The sequence below is a fragment of the Dreissena polymorpha genome, chromosome 13 (assembly GCF_020536995.1).
Source record: "Dreissena polymorpha isolate Duluth1 chromosome 13, UMN_Dpol_1.0, whole genome shotgun sequence".
Taxonomy (NCBI): Eukaryota; Metazoa; Mollusca; class Bivalvia; order Myida; family Dreissenidae; genus Dreissena; species Dreissena polymorpha.
Genome location: NC_068367.1, coordinates 43,031,875 through 43,055,408, shown reverse-complemented (window position 1 = coordinate 43,055,408; position 23,534 = coordinate 43,031,875). Strand labels below are relative to the sequence as shown.

The 23,534-nt window shown below is 32.7% G+C and overlaps 2 protein-coding genes across 3 annotated transcripts in view; both read right to left on the bottom strand.

The window, feature by feature from the left end:
* Positions 1-23,534, bottom strand: part of LOC127856174 (zinc finger CCCH domain-containing protein 10-like) — a 572,427-nt gene that overhangs the window by 21,002 nt on the left and 527,891 nt on the right. The window lies entirely within an intron of this gene.
* The window catches only part of LOC127856181 (zinc finger CCCH domain-containing protein 10-like), a 265,858-nt gene that overhangs the window by 17,630 nt on the left and 224,694 nt on the right, over positions 1-23,534 (bottom strand). The gene's annotated exons all lie outside the window — the stretch shown is intronic.

Genomic DNA, 23,534 nt, shown 5'->3' with positions numbered 1-23,534 from the left:
TCTGCAGGCTAAATATTTTCAAATGTTAATTCTCAAACAAAAGATTACTATATCAAAAGGTTTCTGTCAAAATTGTTACTTGTTATAATAAATCAAATTTTTTATATTATGCAATGGTTTAACGAAGCCTTAATTTAAATTAATAAAGAGAATTATACGAATGACAATTACCTACTTTCTGACACTTGAGTGGCATGCCATTTGTTCTTTAATTTGTTCTGTTTTAAAGGTACGTGCTTACAGATATCACTGATTTAAATGTACAATTTTATTCATAACAATTTCCCAAAGTTTTCTTTTAATGTTCATGTTGTTCTGCTTTATAATATATAAGCGTGTGAAAGACATTATGATATCTCTGTGTAAATGCGGCTCATAGTGGCAAAAAAATGAATGTAATGTTAACAAAATCCATTGCAAATTATACAGAGGTTCTGTGTTTGTAAAAGGGATTAAAGAGTAGGATATCCAATTTTTAACTTATTTATTCTTGGCATATAATTTGTAAATTTGCTATTAACTAAATTTTGATATAACATTTCGACAAACAATTTAGCTGAAACATTAACCCCAGTATGAAGTTATCATTTTTATTAATGAGTCAAATACATGAAAAAAAATCCATAAAATTGCGAATATAAACATAATTCAATAAATGCAGCTATGACCACTCAGTTACAAGTGGTATGTGATGATTCAATACAATTGTGAAATTTAGAGTTCTTTGATGTTATTAACAAAGCACTGATTAATCAGCACACTGTTAACTTTAAACAATGGTTCAGTTGCTATTGTTTCCTAACAAAATTGCAACAAATTTAATTTCAATTCAATTTGCTTTACATTTATTATTATTTCACGCCAACACATCACAACATCAAAATATGACAAACAAGACAAGTATCATTTCTTAACATGTTACTAACTTCATATACTGTTTATTTTATGATAGATAAATTATGATGATATTTGTAATTCTAGCCCATGTTTACATGTTGATAAGGTTTAATTTATTATGATGATGGTAATTTATAGATACTTTATGTTGAAGGCAAATGCTCTCGCTTTGAGTAAGATGACATGCTGGTATGATTTGTTTTCGAACACAATGAATTATTTTATTTTCTAATAATAATAAAAATCATAATAGTTATAGCAATAATAATAATATTGATAATTGTAAAAATAAAATTGATATCATCTGAATCTAATCATCCTGTTACTCATAATCATTACCACAAACATCAACATCAACATATCGGGACAAACGGCACCCGGACAATCGGCACCCAGTGTTTTTTTGATACGCGGACAGTTGGCACCCTTTAAATGTGTCGACCCGGACAATCGGCACCTGATTTAATTGTATACCCGGACAAACGGTATCCGATTAAATGTGATCGATAAAGCCCGTCAGCAACTTGTTGAACTTATTATGTTATCAAACCAAGTCCAAGTCCAAAATGTTATTGCATAAACATAATAGAATGCTACAGCACAATAAATAATAGTGACATAATATAAGTGTGGATTGATTAATGTTATCTGCTAATTTGTTTAATAACACCTCTAAACAATTTACAAATATCAAAGACAATTGGGCTGAAAAGAATAAACAGGTCAAAAGAGTTAGTTAAAATGTGGTAACTGACTAATTATCTGCAACTCATCTTGTTACCAGTTGTTTATAACAAGAGCACCGCCTTGCGGGTGCAGACCGCTCATCTATTTTCTTTTTAAAGGTAAAGGGACTCTCATTTTCAATCACATAGGAGGGAGGGGTGGAGTGAAGAGGGGTGTATAGTGTGGGGGTGTGGAGATTTATTACATTTTCTTCCAAAAATGCAAAAAATAAAAAATAAAATCGGGGGTGGGGGGGGGGGGGGGGTGGGGGTGTAGGGTGGGGGGGGTGGGGGGGATTCTTGGGTGCGATGGTTGGACGGTATTTCAAACATTAAATAATAAAAATAAATATTTGTGTTTTTTAACCGTTTCAAAAAAAATAATTGGGGGGGGGGGGTGAGGGGGGGGGGGTATAGTGTGAGGGTGTGGTGGTAATTTGTGAGATGATCTTAAAAAAAAAAGAAAAAAAAATTTAGGGGGGGGGTGGGGGGGAGGGTTCGGGTGGGGGTCGGGAGGGATTCTTGGGTGCGATGGTTGGACGGTATTTCAAACATAAAATAATAAAAATAAATAGTTGTGTTTTTTAACATTTAACAAAAAAAAAATTGGGGGGGGGGGGTGGGGGGGGGGAGGGGGGGGGCTTGGGGGATGGTTTGGGTGGAGTCTATTGTGGTATGTCAGGTAAGAGTAGTTTTGTCAAAGTATCAATCAAATCTAATCATAAATAAAGAAGTTATGGAATTTTAGCAAAATTTAATCATTTGACCTTGAGAGTCAAGGTCATTCAAAGGTCAAGGTAAAATTCAACTTGCCAGGTACAGTAACCTCATGATAGCATGAAAGTATTTGAAGTTTGAAAGCAATAACCTTGATACTTAAGAAGTAAAGTGGATCGCAACACACAATTTAACCATATATTCAAAGTTACTAAGTCAAAAAAGGGCAATAATTCCGTAAAAATGACATCCAGAGTTATGCAACTTGTCCTTTTACTGTGCCCTTATGATAGTTTGCGAGTGTTCCAAGTATGAAAGCAATATCTATGATACTTTAAGGGTAAAGTGGACCAAAACACAAAACTTAACCAAATTTATAATTTTCTAAGTATAAAGGGCCCATAATTCCGTCCAAATGCCAGTCAGAGTAACATAACTTTGCCTGCACAGTCCCCTTATGATAGTTAATAAGTGTTGCAAGTATGAAAGCAATAGCTTTGATACTGTAGGAATAAAGTGGACCTAAACACAAAACTTTACCAAATTTTAAATTTTCTAAGTATAAAAAGGGCACATAATTCTGTCAAAATGCCAGTCAGAGTTACATTACTTTGCCTGCACAGTCTCCTTATGATAGTTAATAAGTGTTGCAAGTATGAAAGCAATAGCTTTGATACTTAAGGAATAAAATGGACCTAAACACAAAACTTAACCAAAATTTTCAATTTTCTAAGTATAAAAAGGGCACATAATTCTGTCAAAATGCACGCCAGAGTTATCTAACTTTGCCTGCCCAGTCCCCTCATGATAGTTAGTAAGTGTACCAAGTTTGAATGAAATAGCATTGATACTTTCTGAAAAAAGTGGACCTAAACGCAAAACTTAACCAAAATTTTCAATTGTCTAAGTATAAAAAGGGCACATAATTCAGTCAGAATGCACGCCAGAGTTATCTAACTTTGCCTGCCCAGTCCCCTCATGATAGTAAGTAAGTGTACCAAGTTTGAATGCAATAGCATTGATACTTTGTGAGAAAAGTGGACCTAAACGCAAAACTTAACCGGACGCCGAAGCCAAGGTGATGACAATAGCTCTTTTTTTTTTTCAACAAATAGATGAGCTAAAAATATATACTATATTAATTATTTTACCGAGCGGAACTGTCTTTTTAATAAAATCGGATTTAGTGTTTGTGTGTCGTATGAATAGATATCGTTGCAGGAAATAAAAATGATCCATTGTCAAACCAAAGTACGGTTGACATTAACTGCATTATTTTTCAATTCCGCGATATTGTGTTAGTATGTTGATGCTCCATTAACAAATATAAGTGTATTTGAAGTGAAAACACCAAAAATAAACAACCAGTGCTCACGCTGATGCCAGGCATTAACGAAATGGCGATTATTTTATTAACTGGCTATTATTTCTTAAAATTGACAAGAAAAAATGGCGATTATTTTATCCGAGGACCTTAACAAAAGTTTGCCTCTACAAATTTTCCGGAGAGTGCAAAACGCGTGCAAATCAGGCCATCAAGCAGGAAAAATCGGTATCGAGATTACTGTGTACACACTCGACCCTGTGTATTTTCATACACGCGTCAATTAACCCTTTCCCCGATAGATGCGTATAATCCCGAGTCTATCGATTCCCCGATACATGCGTTTATTACCGTCTCTATCGATTACCACATACATGCGAATTTGGCCGTGTCTATCCATTACCCGATAATCCCGTATATTCCCAATGTCCATTTTCAAATGCAAATTCTGATTGATATTGACGACAAAATTGCTCAAGAAAAATCATAAACACAAATATCCGACATTTTTCTAAAGTGTCAAATAAATTTCGCATATGTTTCTATTTAAAGATTTGATGAAATAGGTGTCCAATCTGGACAATGGTATTCAAATTAGCGTAAATAACATAATGTGGTGTGCGCGCATCGTGTACAGTTAATGTTCTGTTACAAATTGTAGCCAGAAATAAATACATGTATATGCCCATGATATTTTCGTGTCAGGTCTTTGTTTGGACAAAAAGAGCGCGAAAATAGGCGTAGGTGTATTTATTTATAACAAAAACTGCGTAGCGCAAACAACAACGTAAAAGCTTCGTAGTGAATTTCCATTTAAGTATTGGGGCATCTCGCAAATGATTTTGACATTTTCCTGAATAAAATAAAAGTAATAAACGCTGTATCATTTTCATATTTTAGTTCCTTCAATATTGCAACAATTATTGTACTGTATCTGATTGCACGCAAAGTGCCGTGTACAGTTCATGAATATTCTTTTACAACGACCAATTAACAGCGTCGTCTATATTTAGACTTAATGCAATATGTACAAGTCATTTTCTGGAAATTGGGAGAAAGTAAAAGTGATTTTTCGAAAATAGACCAACGTTTTTTTCCATTTAATTTGTCATAATTATTTATATTTTATGTTGTCTGTGTATGTTTGTTTGGTTCTCATAATGAAATCATAATCTTATGAAAATTAATATCGTAATGATAAATGTGTAAAGCAAGTCCCGTTTCCGAGATCATTTACGAGAATTACTTCGATATATTTACTGACATATAAAATCATGGTTTTGACAGACGACACGTGCTAATCTAAAGTTGGTGTTTTTGTAGTACACAGGATATTGGATTATCGCTGCTTGATTGAGCAATAAAACAAAGATGCAGTCGGCGGTTTTCAGTAGGTATTTTGTACTGACCAACATAATAATCAATAATGCATTTGCTTATCTAACATTTAGGGATAAAACACACGGGATACTAGACACTTTGGACTTGTTTAGGCCATAAAATGCAATCCCGGTGGCTTTTTTCAGTAGCACACGTGTCCAGAAACTAACGAGTTCGGGTAATAAAGCACAGAGATTATGATCTGAAAACTGCATGGAGTCTGAAATAAAAACAAAATGCAGACAAATCAAAAGATTAATCGCCTAATGTTACAATTCAATATTTTAAGGTGGGGGTTCTCACTGCATTTCTTGTTGCATTCGCATACGCTTGTATTACTTGTTATAACTTATATCCTCGTATTATTTATTAGAATACAGACTTAAAATTTATATGGATGGAATGAGAATTTATTTCTTTACAATATTTACATTGACACAAATGATGTGAAATGCAAGAAACTAAGTGAAAATTAAGCCTAAACAAGACAGGTGTAACAGTTGGGAATGTTTCCATTATTTTCCCAATAACCCTATTGAGATGGTGTAGTCAGGCTTATCAGATGTATATGGAGTCACTGTTATCAGAACAGCAGGACTGGTATTGGCCTGGAGTGGCAGATCAGATAAGAGGTCTATCAGGGAAAGGGTTAACTTGTGTGACATCGTGGCCTAGAGCGTTTTTCTAAACCAGTGTCCGGCAGAAGTGATAAATTTAGGAAAATTTCTTTAATCTCCCCGTGCTTTACCAATTATCGGTAACTGTTATTTCTTCATTATTTTTTCGCAAATTATTATTTAATCGTCATTATTGAAAATCGCCGCGAATATTGTCGGCTGGTTTTGTTTTTCACGCTGTTTGTTTTCTGCAATTAGAATGCGTTGAACATTGCTAGATGAAATAATTATTTATTCGCTATCAACTAATTATCCCCGTTATTACGGCTATTTGTCGTCACAATTTACAAATACCTTTCGTTTCACCGATATTTATTCCGAATTTGCAAATTTTGTTAACGAAAGTTTAACCGTCGTCGCTTGTTTTAATCAATTACAAGCGTGAATCAATTTAAAATTAAAACCGGTGCATCCGATGTATTACTTCAAGCGCGGCCGATCAACCTCACCATTACCCAAACAAAATATATGTACATGTATACAAAATATAATTTGAAAACACCACAATACACGGAGATGGTACTTTTGATCACAATGTCCATCAGGCATTATTTATATTGACGATTTAGTACTTGACCGTAGTCGACCCCAAAATTAAAATCTCTATATTGTTGGTTTTCAACCGATTTCAACCGGATTTTACAGTGATATCCTCAATGAAAACACAATTTCTTACGATTCTGTGACTGTCCATATATAAAGCTATGACCGGGGACTTAAAATAGGGTGCCGTTTGTCCGGGTTTACAATTAAATTGGGTGCCGATTGTCCGGGTAGACAAATTTACAGGGTGCCGACTGTCCGCGTATGAAAAAAAACACTGGGTGCCGATTGTCCGGGTGCCGTTTATCCTACAATCGTCGCTACCAGTTAAGTCACATGCAGCATCAACACTAACACTAACCATTTTCAACATAATGTCTTCTTCTCATTATTATCACCACATGAACCACAGCAACAATATAATTATATACAGCCGAAAACTAGAGTTGACAATATGTTAATTTCTTTTTGTGGCCACTGCAGGCAAATGTTTATGGAAAGGGACTTATATTATATAGTTCACATATGTTGGTATTTAAAAATTAAATACATTATATATAATTTACTTATAACACAACTATATTATTTAAAAAAGTCTGTACCTCTTCAAGCACAAGATAACACTATCACAAGCCTTGTTACAAACACTTTATTATTTTTACTATTTCAATTAATGATTTTCATGTTTTCTTAACATTTTCCTTCATTAGGATTAAAATTGTGCTTATTTAAAATTGAATATAATGCATACATTCTATTTTAAAACGATGATACATTTTTTAAACTTATTATTTTTCTAAACTGTGAACAAGTCTCTTCAAACAGCTCACTGAATAAATAATTTATTGAAGACCATTATATTTGAACTACCAAAATATGAAGAAAACTCCTTAAGTCTTAAAACGAATAGCCAAAGTTATGATGCATTTATTGGAGGTTTATCTATTCTTTAATCAAAACAGATTTCATATATTGTCTTAACCACTGAAGGCACACATTTGTTTTAAAATATTTGAAATGAAAACAGATGTTTCAGAATGGTACAGAACTATTAACAGATGCAATAACTATTGTTTAAATAAACCCTTAACTACTTTTGCTGCATGTTTTTGAGAATTCCCACACAGAAATATTGTTTGAAAATGTTTGATGTTGCACTTCAACACCATATTTGCACCTCATATCAAATGTATTAATAATAATAAACTTGGTAAACTTAGAAACCTAAGATTTGTACAATAAGACAACCAAATTTAAACACAACCCAGTCCCAGATTTTTAAACAGAAAACTGCAAACAATTATGTTGTTCAGCTGCCTTGATTAAGCACTTAAAACAAGTATATCCCAACATAAAATCATTATCTCATCTTGCAGACTCACTGGCTGCTATGGATAATTAGAAAGACATAGTAAATTTTGGCAAAGTCTGAGTATTAAAAATTACATACGCCCTCCCAATCTTTTGAAGTTTGAACCTTCAGGTTATTTACTACATGTACATTAAACATGAAAGTTTACTTGTTTTCTTAAATACATGTGTGTTACTTTAAGTTCACCCATCATCAGGTCTTATAGGGCGAAATAATTTAAGTTATACGAAAATCCTTATTAAATTGTAACAATAATTTTATTGCAATATCTGTTCTATAATTTTTTTTTTTTGGTTTAGGGTTCAGACATTTTCATTTGTATTGATTGCATGCCAAAATTTTTACAACTTTTACTTTTGGTATTAGACTCAATTATCTACCTGTTATATAACTTGAAAGTGAAGTATCTAAATACTTGTATCAAGTCATTCTTTATCAAACTTGTATGTCAATTATTGGGGTAAATGATGCATCAACTATTTTAACAGCTAAATTGATATGTTTACTTCTACATTTAATTGTCAATAAATCAAAAGATGTGAGATAATGTGTACTTATAATTTTCACATAAATATTGTGTGCACAAACTATAGGTAAAACAATTGCTTGAAGTTTAAAAAATATTTTAACAGTAACTACCCCGGCGAAATGTTGTTCATGATTTCATGAACACTTCAAGCCAATCAAGAACTGTTCATGAACGGTTCTGAAAAAGTTCCTGAGCTTGGTTCATGAACTTTTGGACATGAACTGTTCTTAAGACATGTTCATGAACTGTTTATGAATTATTGTTGAACATTTCAAAGTTCATCAACAGTTCTTCATCTAACCATAAATACTTAGTGATGAACATTTCATGCACAAGTATTTCTAATGACTTTTCTGAGACAGACTTTAAGGATCCATCATGAATAATTCATGAATTCCTTTGTGCTAGATGTTTCATACATATTTTTGAAAGTAATATTGAAATGTCTAGCATACAAATCTTGTAGATTTGTGAAACCTGTGAAGTTAGTATGAATATGCATAGTACTTTCACCACTGTAAGTTAGAGTTCTTGACCTGTTCTAGAGAATTTTAAGAACATTTGTACAAGAACTGTTCAAGAACTGCCTTCAGGAACACTTCAATAACTTTTAAGGACCTTTTCTGTTCTTGAATTATTCTTAAACTATTCTTGAACACTTTAAGAACTTTTTTGAACAACATGTTTCCTTCTGATGTTCTTAAACAGGTCTACACAATGTTTTTGAACGTATGATGGACTTTTTAAGAATCCAATATGTTCTTAAAAGGATCTGTCATTGTTCTTGGAAGACTTAAAAGACAAGTTTAAGAACGTTTTAAGGACATCTTATTTCAAGAACAGTTTAAGATGATATCAAGAACTCAATGTACATTGCATTGCTGTTTTTACAAAGAAAGAATATTGTGTGCACAGGAAGTTGAAACGGAAGGCACATGGTTTATGTTATATTTGAAAATGTAAGTCTTTAATAAATTACCGGCTGAACTGATCTGAGCCATTGGTTCCATTTCAAGTTCTTTTGCACTGTAAGTGTAACCATTTCAGGGAAACCATTGATTAGTAAATGATTCTTGAACTGAAAATGAGACTATTCATAATCTTTTCAATACATGAATTATTCATGAACATATAGTGCAAAGTTGTATTATGAAATTTAAAGAGTATTATCAAACCACTTGTATCTCAGTTATTAGTGTTATATTTAAGTTATTGTTATATGTTGCTATCAATATGTTAAGTGCTAATACAAGACTTGTTTCTTCTTACCCTGACCTGTTTGTTGAGCTTTAGTAACACTTATGATAACCTTTGCATAAATTGACAAATTCTTGTTCATGAATAGTTCATGAACACTTCATGCCACCTCAGTTCATGAACTCTTGAAGAACTATGGTTCATGAACTATTCACTTACAGTTCGTGAACAGAAAATGAGCCATTGAAAAATAGAAGGAAAATGTTCATGAACTGTTCGTGAACAGCAAAACCCTGAAGAATTTTTCAAGAATTGTGTTGTTCATGAACTGTTCAAGAACACTTCATGCCATTGATGTTCATGAATAGTTCATGAACATTTCATGCCATAATGGTTCAAGAATAGTTCCTGAACACTTCATGCCACATGGGTTCAAGAATAGTTCATGAACACTTCATGCATTAAGGGTTCAAGAATAGTTCATGAACACTTCATGCCATTAGGTTTCAAGAATATTTCATGAACACTTCATGCCATTAGTGTTCATGAACAGTTCATGAACTAAAATGTCAAGAACTTTTCACAGACGTGGCTCATTTTCTGTTCACGAACTATTTGTGAACAGTTCATGAACTCAGTTCATGAACAGTTCATGAACTGTTCACGAATTATTCGTGAACTGCAGAACAACATTTCGCAGGGGTGATGGTTTGGGAAAATTCTCACACTTGAAGCCTTAAAGATGAATTTGCACATCGGCAAATTAAATAATGTAAATTCAAACATTAAAAGTTAACCAATTAATAAAACTATATATTAATTCAAGTGGTGTTTATTGATATTTTCACAGATAAACAAGAAGGCATTATGGCCCTAAATTACTCACTTGCATTAATGGGTCACAAATGTCTTGGTGACATAGTTTGTGACTCCAATTATTCTAGATTCAAAAATGGCCTTCTTGATACTGTCAAGACGAACATTCTGACCAAGTTTTAGTAAGATTGAGTCATAAATGTAGCTTCTTGAGTCATAATATGTTTTCTTTTCTAAAATTTGACTTGATGACCTTATGTTCAGAAGCACTTGAAATTAACTTAATTTGCATAAATTGACTAAACATTCTCACAGTCATTCTTTCAGTATGGTTGAGGCATAAATATTGCTTCTAGAATGGTAAGAAGGTTTTTCTCAGATTTATTTGATCTTGCAGCTTAGTTTTTGGAAAAAACATGACCCAGCTTCGATACTGGACTAGATATTTTAAAGATAGAGTCATTCTAAATAAGTTTCATCATGACCGAGTCATAAATGTGGGCTGTAGAGAAAACAATGTTTTTTTAACCCTTTCAGCGCTGGAACCGAATTTTAAAGGCCTTTGCAAACAGTTTGGATCCAGATGAGACGCCACAGAACGTGGCTTCTCATCAGGATCCAAACTGTTTGCTATTTTGATAGTATTCTTGAAAAAAATTTCGAAGAAAATGCTAATTTTAGAACTTCAGCAGACAATATTTTAGCAGACAACAAATTTCTCAGCATGCAATTGGGTTAAAATAAAATTTGGCTTTAAAGTGACCTAGTTTTCTAACTGACCTGAACCAGACTCAAACTTTGCCTTGTTACTGGCAAGATAAACATTTGACCATTAGTTGTATCAAGCACTCCATGATGAGATGATTAAAACTGTGGCCCAGAGAGTGGCTATAAGCAAGAAGTTGATGACACACACGCTGGACACATTGGATTAAAACTGACCACAATAGCGAACAATGAGCATTTTGTGAGCTTATAACTGAACTTAATAAAAAAGAGCTTAAAGCGGGTATATACAATTTTTTATATGTGTTTAATCGTAATATATTGATAAAATATGTTACAATAACATAACATGGGAAAGAAAAATTATACATTAAAGCCGAATTTCATAAAATGCAGCAAAGACAAATTAGCGCCCCGAGCCGATTGTGACGTACATATTTTCCTTCAATAACTGAAGCATTCGTCTTTGTTTTAGGATCGGAGTTAGTGTTCGTGTGTAGTATGAATAGATATAGTTGCGGGAATTCAAATAAACCGTTAAACTAAGTTTAGATTCACATCATACATGTATGGTATACATCATGCCGAATTCGGCTGTACAGCCGTTTTCAATTTCAGAATTAAATATCTGGCTTATTTCGCATTTTTCGACACATGTTCTTCTTAACTTTTATTTTAATTTATATTGAAATATATATATAATATTTTTTTACACATTTTATTTAAATGCATAAATATTTGACAAAATCGTATATATCCGCTTTAACATAGTTTTACCATTAAAGGGGCCTTTTCACATTTTGGTAAATTAAAAAAAATAATTGTTTCAGATTTGCACATGTTCATTGTAGTTATGATATTTGTGATGAAACAGTATTACTGAACATTTACCATGATCTAAAATATTTATTACATGCATCTTTTGACGATTTAAAAACCTGAAAATTATAAAGCGTTGCAACACGAAACGATTGAATAATTTGGAGAGTTCTATTGTTATCGCTACATTTTGTGATACTATGAGGATTGCTTATATGAAGTATAAACAAGGGCTCTTTGTAAAACATGCATGTCCCCCATATGGGCTGTCAGTTGTAGTGGCAGCCTTTGTGTGAATATGTTTTTTGTCACTGTGACCTTGACAATTAACCTAGTGACCTGAAAATTAATAGGAGTCATCTACCAGTCATGATCAATGTACCTATGAAGTTTCATGATCCTAGGCATAAGCATTCTTGAGTTATCATCCGGAAACCATTTTACTATTTCGAGTCACTGTGACCTTGACCTTTGACCTTGTGACCTGAAAATCAAATGGGGTCATCTGCCAGTCATTATCAATGTACCAATGAAGTTTCATGATTCTAGGCCTCAGCATTCTTGAGTTATCATCTGGAAACCATTTTACTGTTTCGAGTCACTGTGACCTTGACCTTTGACCTAGTGAGCAGAAAATCAAAAGGGATCATCTGCCAGTCATGATCAATGTTCCTGTGAAGTTTCATGATCCTAGGCGTATTAGCATTCTTGAGTTATCATCCGAAAACCATTTTACTGTTTCGAGTCACTGTGACCTTGACCTTTGACCTAGTGACCTGAAAATCAATTGGGGTCATCTGCCAGTCATGATCAATGTACCTATGAAGTTTCATGATCCTAAGCGTAAGCATTATTGAGTTATCATCATGAAACAATTTTACTGTTTCGAGTCACTGTGACCTTGACCTTTGACCTAGTGACCTAAAAATCAATAGGGGTCATCTGCCAGTCATGATCAATGTTCTTATGAAGTTTCATGATCCTAGGCCTAAGCATTCTTGAGTTATCATCCGGAAACCATTTTACTATTTCGAGTCACTGTGACCTTGGCCTTTGACCTAGTGACCTGAAAATCAATAGGGGTCATCTGCCAGTCATGATCAATGTACCTATGAAGTTTCATGATCCTAGGCCTAAGCGTTCTTGAGTTATCATCCGGAAACCATCCGGTGGACGGACCGACCGACATGTGCAAAACAATATTCTTCTTCGAAGGGGGGCATAAATACATAATTCATTGTATGAGCACGGATAGCCAAGTGGTTTATTAGCAGTATACTTTTACTCAAGTGGTAAGTGGTTCAAGCCAAGTTGAGGGTTACTTTTTTTTTCTTGGTTTAATTTTATTCTTGTTTTTTTACTGGAGCTTTTTAGATCAAATGTTTACATTTATCAATATAAAGCATTCAATGACAAACTCCAATACATGCCAAAGTCTACGAAAAGGCCCCTTTAATTACATAGAACAGTTATTTGTATGTTCTGTAACAACTAATAAGCAAATGACAATCTTTCGTGCAGAATCTAACAAGGGACAAAATTGTCACAAAACCAGGTTTTCATTGTGAAAAAAAAATCTGATAAAGGGAGAAAACTCAAACTGAACTTTTGAAATGAACAAACAAAATAAACCCCCTTTGTAAGTTTTTTTTTTTTAAATCTATTTTTAGTCGTGGCGACCTTGACATTGGAGATATTGACGTGATTCTTTCGTGCGACACACCGTCCCATGATGGTGAACAAATGTGCCAAATGATTTTAAAATCTCACAATGAATGACATAGTTATGGCCAGGACAAGCTCATTTATGGCCATTTTTGACCTTTGAACTCAAAGTGTGACCTTGACCTTGGAGATATCGACGTAATTATTTCGCGCGACACACCGTCCAATGATGGTGAACAAATGTGCCAAATGATTTTAAAATCTGACAATGAACAACATAGTTATGGCCCGGACAAGCTTGTTCCGCCCACCCACCCGCCAGCCCGCCAGCCAGCCCGCCAGCCAGCCAGCCAGCCAGCCAGCCAGCCAGCCCGCCCGCATTCGCCAATCTAATAACCACTTTTTTCCTTCGGAAAACCTGGTTAAAAACATATGCGTAATACTAAAATATAATATTATGAAAATTACACAAAATTGCTCTCAACTGATACAATAACACATAAAAAAATTTGTAATTGAAATGAAAACTATATTCCATTCACAAATGACTGTGTGGTTTTCCTCTACCCTTATTACAGAGTTAATTAATCAGACTTAAATATTCGCTGGAACCTTAATGTATCAATTAATTTACACCTAATATTAACTTAACTGTACAATGCCTTCTCAATCCCCCAAATTTTATATTTCGTTAATGAGAAACCATGGGACAACCCACTTGTTTCAGAGTCTTAAAGTGTTCTGTGGGCTTCGGGCGTTGTTTCAATCGGACATAAAATAATTCTAAATAAAACCATGAAAATGACATAATTTTGACCAATCAAATTCTAGTATTAGCCCCAGCAACAAGTTCTAAATATACCCCTTACCAAATTTGGAGTTCCGGAAATGCCATTACCATATTCGGAGAGTCTAAACTTCAAAGAATTGTTAAGCATTAGATGAAACATACAATGCCATTAAAAGAGTGCTTTTTTTAATGTAAACACGTAAATATTTGAATTATACTGGCAACCAATAAATTATGAATTACACATAGAGGATTCAAAAGGTGCTGTTCTTGTTTGGAGCTTACTACTCACTCTCTGTCTGTTGTATTACATGCTTATCAAACATTTTGTGAGAAGCAAATTACACAGTTCAGGCAGAACCCTTAAAATTAATTATTTTCAGACATTCTCAACCTTTCTAGCAGATGCAAATTAATTCTGATCCATACAGATCTTATTTATTCATGCATGAGCAATGATCATTTTGAGGTTAATAATACCTCCTTACAGGCATTAAATATGATTGGCTTTTTACTTTTTTCCATCTCATTAATGTAAGTCCATGTGATTTTAATTGCACACCCTTGGAATAAACAATCTGAAAGTAAGCAAAACTGCTATTTGTGAGGAGATGTATTTTGCTTTATTAGCAAAATAAAGAGTAAATTAAATGTCGCATTATAATAATGCTAAAATATTTTTATTAATTTGTTGAATTAAGAATGGTTTTGATATGGTTCTAATAAAATATTGTGAATTCCAATTATTATTTATTTTTTTAATTAATTACTCTGATTGGCAACTTAATCCTGATGCAGAAATGTATCACTATACTGGCAGTACATTTGCTTTAAACCTTTTGTGTAATTTTTTCATTATTTTTTTTATTTAAGGTCCTTGTCTAACATCACAGTTAGCTAAGTTGTTCAATTATTATATCAATAATTAATTTCAAATTTACAAAAATAATCTATAGTGTGGTTTCTAAAAGTAGCAAAAATTTCTGGCATAAGTCCTTGAAAACCCACACAACTGTGACATCTTTCAAGTCTTTTCGTAACCAAATGGAGGGTTCAGTGCCAAAGTGGAAACCTTCATATTTATGTATACAGCAAAAACAAAGTTGTCAATGTTTCCACTGATATCTAAAAATTGTTTCTTTATGTAATGCATGTAATTTTAGGGAAAATAATTAAAGAGGAAGATTCAATGTAGCACAAAAAAATAAAGAATATAATTTTAAAAAATGCTTTGGGTTAATTGGTTAAAAATAAAGGGTAGTTGGTAAGCTGCCAGTCAGAAACAACACATTTTACCGCTAAGAAAGAAAAAATAGCTTCAGATTCATCGTCCAAACATGTCTGCTGACTCAATGCTTTAAAGGCAAAACAAACTTGTAAATAATTGTAAATAATGCCTGGCATGAGACCGATGTCATTAATGTATCAACTTGCACATTAAAGGTGTCATTTGACAATCATGTCATTCAGATTTTGTCCTTCAGTGTTCCAAGTGACATAGCATCAAATTCTACATAATTCATTTGGGGATTTATTTACCCATATCACTTAAATTCCAGCCTCCACTTGCAATTATTTTCCTCAAAACAGATGGGCTGTGCTCTGTGAAAAGGGGGTTTAATGCATGTGCTAAGAGTGTCTTCCCAGATGAGCCAGTGCAGTCCGCACAGGCTAATCAGGGACGACACTTTCCACTTAATATATTTTTTGTTTCAAGAAATCTCTTCTTCGCACAAATCTAGTTTTGGCGGAGTGTTATTCCTGATTAGCCTGTGCAGACTGCACAGGCTAATCTAGGACAACACTTTATGCAGATGCATTAAACACCATTTTCACAGAGCACGGCTCAGATGTATTATATTCCTCAAAAACAGATGTTAAAACGATATTTAATGCACTCATTGGACGATATAATTGATGTTAGCGCAATAAAACTCAAAAATGATTACATGTACTTGTTACTATGCAAAGAGTGAGTTTGACATTACAGGGACATTTTCTTTCTTACATAATTGCTTTATACTGGAGCTATTTTGTTGTGATGTTTACTTGTATCAATGTTCAACATTTTCAAACCAACTTCAAAACCTCCCCTTTAAAGCCACATAAATACTCAAAGTCAACAAATATTTAGTAAAATAATTTGTAAAATAAAAATAACCTATACAAATTTGTTAACTTTGAGTGTTAATGAGATTTAACAATTACTGCGTCCAAAGCTTTTCATTTTAATTAATTCAACCAGTAACAGAAAAAACATTTCTATGATGAGCACTAACATTCTTTGAATTTTCTCTCAGTTAAATTAGCTAACTGCAATTTTCACAAAACAAAATTGCTAAAATGTACATAAAATTAAGGTTTTATTAATTACATATTACATTTCATATAACAAAAAAGATAACATCTTGCTAATAAAAAATCAACATTAAAAATAAATATAAAGATTTTATTGCCAAGTGTGTCAATTTCAACACAGTCATCATCATTGATTGATTGGGAGATAACATAATGATTTACTCAGCAATAATAACGACTCAGAAGCATTCTCCATCTCAATTTGATATGTTTATTGCAAATCAAATTCTGAGAAATTGTGAAGAACTCAGATAAGCTAGAAATACAGTGTCTGTGTTTGTTTTGATTGAACTTAAAAAGAATGAATCAATATTTCCAGCCTGTAAGTTCAAATTTAGAAAGGAAACTATTTAAGTCAGGTGTCTAATTATGAATACAAAACTACAATGTAGAGGTAAGTAGCTGTTTACTCAGATGTGAACCACATTTCACTGTTTAAAATAAACATTTTATCATAATGTTAAATGACCATTGAATCTGTTTGTCACAGAAAAAAGCACTCTTTCTGTCTTGCACTTTGGTATCAGGGGTTAAGTTAAACAAAGGTGACTACCCTGGGGAAACAGGTTAATGAACTTCATTAATTTATTTATGAACTTCATGAACCAGTTCATGAATGGACAAAAATATTCATGGGTAACAAAAGCATTCATGAATTCCAAGTTCATGAACTTGAAACAGGTTTGTGAACTTCACAAATTTATTCATGAACTTCATGAACTTATGTCATGAACTTCATGAACCAGTTCAAGAATGGACAAAGCTTTAGTACATTACTTTGTTGTGTTATTCTTCGTCTTTTAAATGAAGAACCTCAAATCATACAATGTTTATGAAAATATTAAAATGGGAATAAAATAATAGTTTTCTGTTATTATCATATTTCTATTGTTTGTTCTGTTAAAATATTTCTCAACTTGTCTTTCAACAGTTCTAGGTTTATCTTTGTGAAACCATTTCATGATCAAATTCATAAAGTTCATGAACCTTTTTGTTTCAGAGTTCATGAATTAGTTCATTAATAAGTTCATGAAATATAAAAGTTCATGAAACATACATTTTGCTTTTCACAAATATCTTGTTCATGAATTGATCCATGAATATGTTCACAAAGTTAATGAACATTTTGTTTCAGAGTTCATGAATCTGCTCATGAATAAGTTCATGAATTTTAAAAGTTTGTGAAACACAAATTTTGCTTTTCATGAATATCTTGTTAGTGAATTGATTCATGAATAATTTCATGAATAAATTCATGAAGTTCATGAACCTGTTTCCCTGGGGTAGCAGTGTGGAATAGTAAAACTCAGTAAGCCATGGTAAAAACATATTTTTCATAATACATGTTTAGATATTTAAGTCCATATCATTAGAATTGTGTGACTAAATGTTACATTTAAAAGTAATAATTTTAGGAAATTACTTTCAAATCAACATATTCCTCATTAACTGGTGCAGTACTGAATTTTTCAACTGTCCTTCATTCTCTACAACCATCCAAATAAGCAATTTTAAAATCATGGATATATTTTTGTTTACCCGTATTATCCTGACACTTTCCTCAAAAACTAAATATTTGCTAAGAAGGTCTTTCTTCAAGCGAAAAATAAAATAAAAATATCATAAAAGCAGATAGTGCCGTCCCTGATTAGCCTGTGCAAACTGCACTGCAGGCTAATCTGGGATGACACTTTAAGCACATTCACTAAACCCCTTTTTTACAGAGCACAGCTCACTTGTTAAGTATTGCATAATGCATGGCAGTTGTAGAGCTTTTTAAACAATAAATAAACACTAGATTAAAATGTTTATTATTTGCTTTATAATACAATATAAATCTCAAATACATATGGAGAATTCTTCCACCAGTACCTTTCCATTACTGTGATTTTATCTTGTTTTATTATTTATATAACAAAAGAATTAAACAGTTTGATACTTATATCATGCAATTATCATTAATATAACAAAGTGATATTTTTTATAATGAGAATATTACACATGTAAATGTTATACTGTGAGTTTAAAAATTACAATTTACTGTAAGGCAAATTAATTTATTGATTTTGTAGGTTCTAGTATGTTTAATTTAAAACAAGACATTGTAGCTGTGTTTTCTCGTCAGTGTTCGTTTCTCATTACAAACTCATTTAAAAAATGCTTCAAAAAGCAGAGGGCCCATTCAAAATAATAAATCTCTATACATATTCTGCAAAGTATCAACAGAATGGGAGAGAAATCATTATAAAATCTTAACATCAAAATATCAAAATCTAAATTGACTGCGCGGAATTTTGATATTATTGGAATTCTGGTTAATCCTAGCACTACTTTTGCTCAATAGAGTCATAATAAAATAAAACTTCTACTAAAGCATGAACTCTCTGATATCCCCGAGATTTATAACTACATGCCAACACAAGGATATGAAAGATATGGCCAATTATTATCAATTTGTGAGATTAAATTCCTATTAGTGAACACTGTTGGTTGCTGAAAGTGATTAAGACTTCAATTAAGAATGATATTTAACCTTCATGATCAACAAATCATAAGCTTTATTGCTCCTAACATTAAAATAGTTTTAAAGGGACACATTATTATTATATGCCATTATTCTGAATGATAGCAAAGGAAATTGTATCACATCATATATGTTAAAATCATTGTGTTATAATAATAATGTGTCCCTTTAAAATTAATTTTTGTTTTAACATGTATGATACAAAAAAAGTCATGTACAATCATTCTGCTTTCAATAATATTTTCTTGTCCTGTTTATATTTTTATAATTTTATCAACAGATACAGGGATATTGTAGCTTTAAAAAAGCTGCCTAATAATTATTCTTTTGAATTTATAATCGTTTTTTGAGAAAACTATTATGTTTATCGCAATAAATATAATACAACACCTATTATAATTATAAACAAATTTATAAGAATTAATTGTTCTAATTAAGTGGTAGTTTATTTCATGTCACATGAGTAGTATGCACATACACATTTAGTAGGTTGCCAATCAGAACATCAGCAAGTTAATTAATAATTACCTGTAGTACAAATTGTGGTTACCATTCTCAATAATAAATCCAGATTCTTTTCAGTTATTAGTTAATGTATACAATGTTTTCTAAAACATTCTCACACTAAAAAATCTTAATAACTGACACGTTTAGAGTTAAATTCGATCCGTAAATCACATCTTGAAAAAATTAAAGGACCTAAACATCCAACATCCTCAGAAAAAATAAACACAAACAGAAATGTACTGTAAATTTATTTTCCTGTGATAGTTAATTTATTTTCACCATCACACACTGAAAACACCCATAAGAAAGGAGAAATAATGTACATCCCTTGTTTCCATCATCCTAAGGTATTCTAAGCACACAGGCTTTGAACGCTAGAACACATGTTTCATTAGTAAAGCTATTTCCAATACTGTTGGCTCCCTACCTGAGAGGGAAGTTATTCACTGCCGCTATAAAAGCCATCATGTAAACCAATCTATTCACTGCAGCCAGTCTGCTTGCAAGCTACTTACGCTACTGTCAAGAGGGGATGAAAAATTAAGCTCGGAAGAGATGTACAAGCCAAAGAGGAAATCAAATAAAGAGAGAACCCAATACGCAGTGTGAAAATAATTGTTTAACTTGTTTTCATTATAATGAATGAATTGTTGTTAAATAATTTATGAACTTTTTGTTAAATGTATTTTTAATAATTTATCAATTATGAACTCTCTGGGAATAAGAACATTATCAACTAAAGAACAACTTTATGTTCTTGAACGCTGTGTTCATGAGCAATTTGTGAACCAGTCAAGTGTAAAACACTTATAAACAATAAGCTATTTGGTCTTACATAATTCATTAATTTATGTCAATTTTTCTAATTTAGCAATCATTAACTTCATGGCAATATTACTTCATGAAAAACAGTGTGCGTTTTCACATCTTCTAAAAGGTTAGTGTAAGAGGAGGAAAAAATAAATCAATAATGCACCAGTGAAAACATAATAAGTTAAGTTATTAAAATGTTTTCTAGGTCTTTAAAACGCACATTCACACACATACATGCGACCATTGTGACTTCTATATCAAGCTTTCTGTAATCTCAACAAGCACACTCGCTTTACTATTCTAAGGCTAGTATTCAATCTTTCCGCATTTGTATCCGCATCTGTGCCCGCAAAATCATTATACGGACGCTATATTCCATTGCTCCGCATGCGTCGAACGTATCTTTCTTTTTTGGGAAAACTTCTGAACTGAAAACATGTATGCAAAAGAAGGGTTTTCCCATTTTTTTGTTAATTGGTGCTGCTGTTGTTCGTGCCAAGAAGTGTAAACGTAAACAAAAGCACAGATGGTGTGCACTTGCAAAAGTAAGGAAATCGCCAAACATTTGGAACTTACAAACATTTAGTTAAAGAACTTGAGCTTGCTGATGAGGAGTTTAAAGGTTACTTTAGACTAAACAAACAACAATTTGGATACCTTCTCTCTCTAATTGAAGAGTTCATTTCAAAGAAATTTCCCCTTATCATGCTAAATGCCGTCCGCGTGCCTATTGCGCGTGCAGATATGCGGATGCGGATGAATGGAATGAGCACAGTACATTTCAACTTGTATTATTTTTTTGCGGATGCGGATACGGACAGATGGAATACTAGCCTAACATACATGCTGATCAGCAACAGTGTACTTGAACACTTAAACTACTTCCTCAGAGATATTAATGTTCATGGATATGATTTTGAACTCATTATAATAAGCAAACGTGTATGTTACACCTGGTACAGCTTTTAGTAATCAACTCTATATCTCTTTTTTTATAAGTTTAGAGCAATATAATTCTACTAAAAGAAACTAATCCAAGATGAATTCAAGAGCTGTTACCAACCAGTCTCTCATCAGTTTGAAATGGTCATAAAATCATGAACCACATTTTACAAGTGGCAGCTTGATTAAGAACAGTAAAAGAAGTTTACAATCATTCTTGATTCCATTCATTTGAAAATCATTTTGTGTGTACATGTTCATGGAACATAATTAAAGAACAATCTAGAAATTTTCATTAATAGTGAGTGGATTAAAATGTTAATGAACAAATGAAATTTATGATTCAGGACAAATAAAGGACAGTTAATATATTCCAAAATGTTCCCCATCAATTCATAGTGTCCATATTTAACATGTGAAGAACTGCTCCTGTGCAAAAATTCATGATACAAATTCAAGAACAACATGTGGTGCTCTTCATGAACAGTTCTTTATTCACTTGAAAAACTCATGTAATCAAGAATTGCATTTCTCAAGGACACAATAAGAACATTTCAGGAATTCTTAAATGTTCTCAATTCATTTATTGAGTGTTCATGAACACATGATTAGTAAAGTTCATGTATAAAAGTTCATGAACCACATGTAATAGAATTTATTACATTGCTTTTCATGAACAATTCTTCATCAATATGATCATGGAATCATGAACTGCAATTCACATAGAAATCTTGATGGTTTGGCAAATGGATGATGATACAATTGCTGACACTAGTGAATAGGTAGCAGTCAAATACATTTCAAGTAGTACTAAAACAAAACCTCAAAATAGAACAAATAATAATACAACTTTAATTTGGTCTCAGGTGCTATTGGTCTACAAACTCAATATGATTGCTTTTATAAAACCATCCTTACTTTGTTAAACATATCAAATTTGATTATTTGGTTATTATTTATGTTAAAATTCCTCCAGGTATAACATTCTTTCATAATAAAATTTGTCATTAATTTTTATTCTTCATTTATTAATGTAATACATTTAATATTGCTTATTTTTATTCCATTATTCATCTTTCCAAGTTCATAGAGCAAGTATAGCATCTGGCTTGCAGCATTCAGATTATGTAACACGTCTGATAAACATAGATTTATTATTTGTCGATAAACAATATAAAGAAGATTTAATAGCGTTAGGCTTTTTATAAAATTACTAAAGAGGTTGACCTTATGTGATTGCTTAGAAATTACATAATGATATTGACCTTTTTTGTTTTAATTATGATTTAAATTAATCCCGGCTTCTGAGAAATACAAGATGGCCAAAGGAACTGGACTATTTTAAAAAAGTGTGAGCTGTTAAAAAAACATGGGCTGTTTGTAAAACATGCATGCCCCCCCCCCCCCCATATGGGCTGTCAGTTGTAGTGGCAGCCATTGTATGAATACGCTGTTTGTCACTGTGACCTTGACCTTTGGCCTAGTGACCTGAAAATCAATATGGGTCATCTGCCAGTCATGATCAATGTACCTATGAAGTTTCATGATCCTAGGCCTAGTTATTCTTGAGTTATCATCAGGAAACCATTTTACTGTTTCAAGTCACTGTGACCTTGACCTTTGACCTAGTGACCTGAAAATAAATAGGGGTCATCTGCCAGTCATGATCAATGTACCTATGAAGTTTCATGATCCTAGGTGTAAACATTCTTGAGTTCTTATCCAGAAACCATTTTACTGTTTCGAGTCACTGTGACCTTGATCTTTGACGTAGTGACCTGAAAATATATAGGGGTCATCTGCCAGTCATGATCAATGTACCTATGAAGTTTCATGATCCTAGGTGTAAGCATTCTTGAGTTATTATCTTGAAACCATTTTACTGTTTCGAGTCACTGTGACCTTGACCTTTGACCTAGTGACCTGAAAGCCAATAGGGGTCATCTGCCAGTCATGATCAATGTACCTATGAAGTTTCATGATCCTAGGCGTAAGCATTCTTGAGTTATCATCTGGAAACCATTTTACTGTATCTAGTCACTGTGACCTTGACCTATGACCTTGTGACCTGAAAATCAAAAGGGGTCATCTGCCAGTCATGATCAATGTACCTATGAAGTTTCATGATCCTAGGCCTAAGCATTCTTGAGTTATCATCCGGAAACCATTTTACTATTTTGAGTCACTGTGACCTTGACCTTTGACCTAGTGAC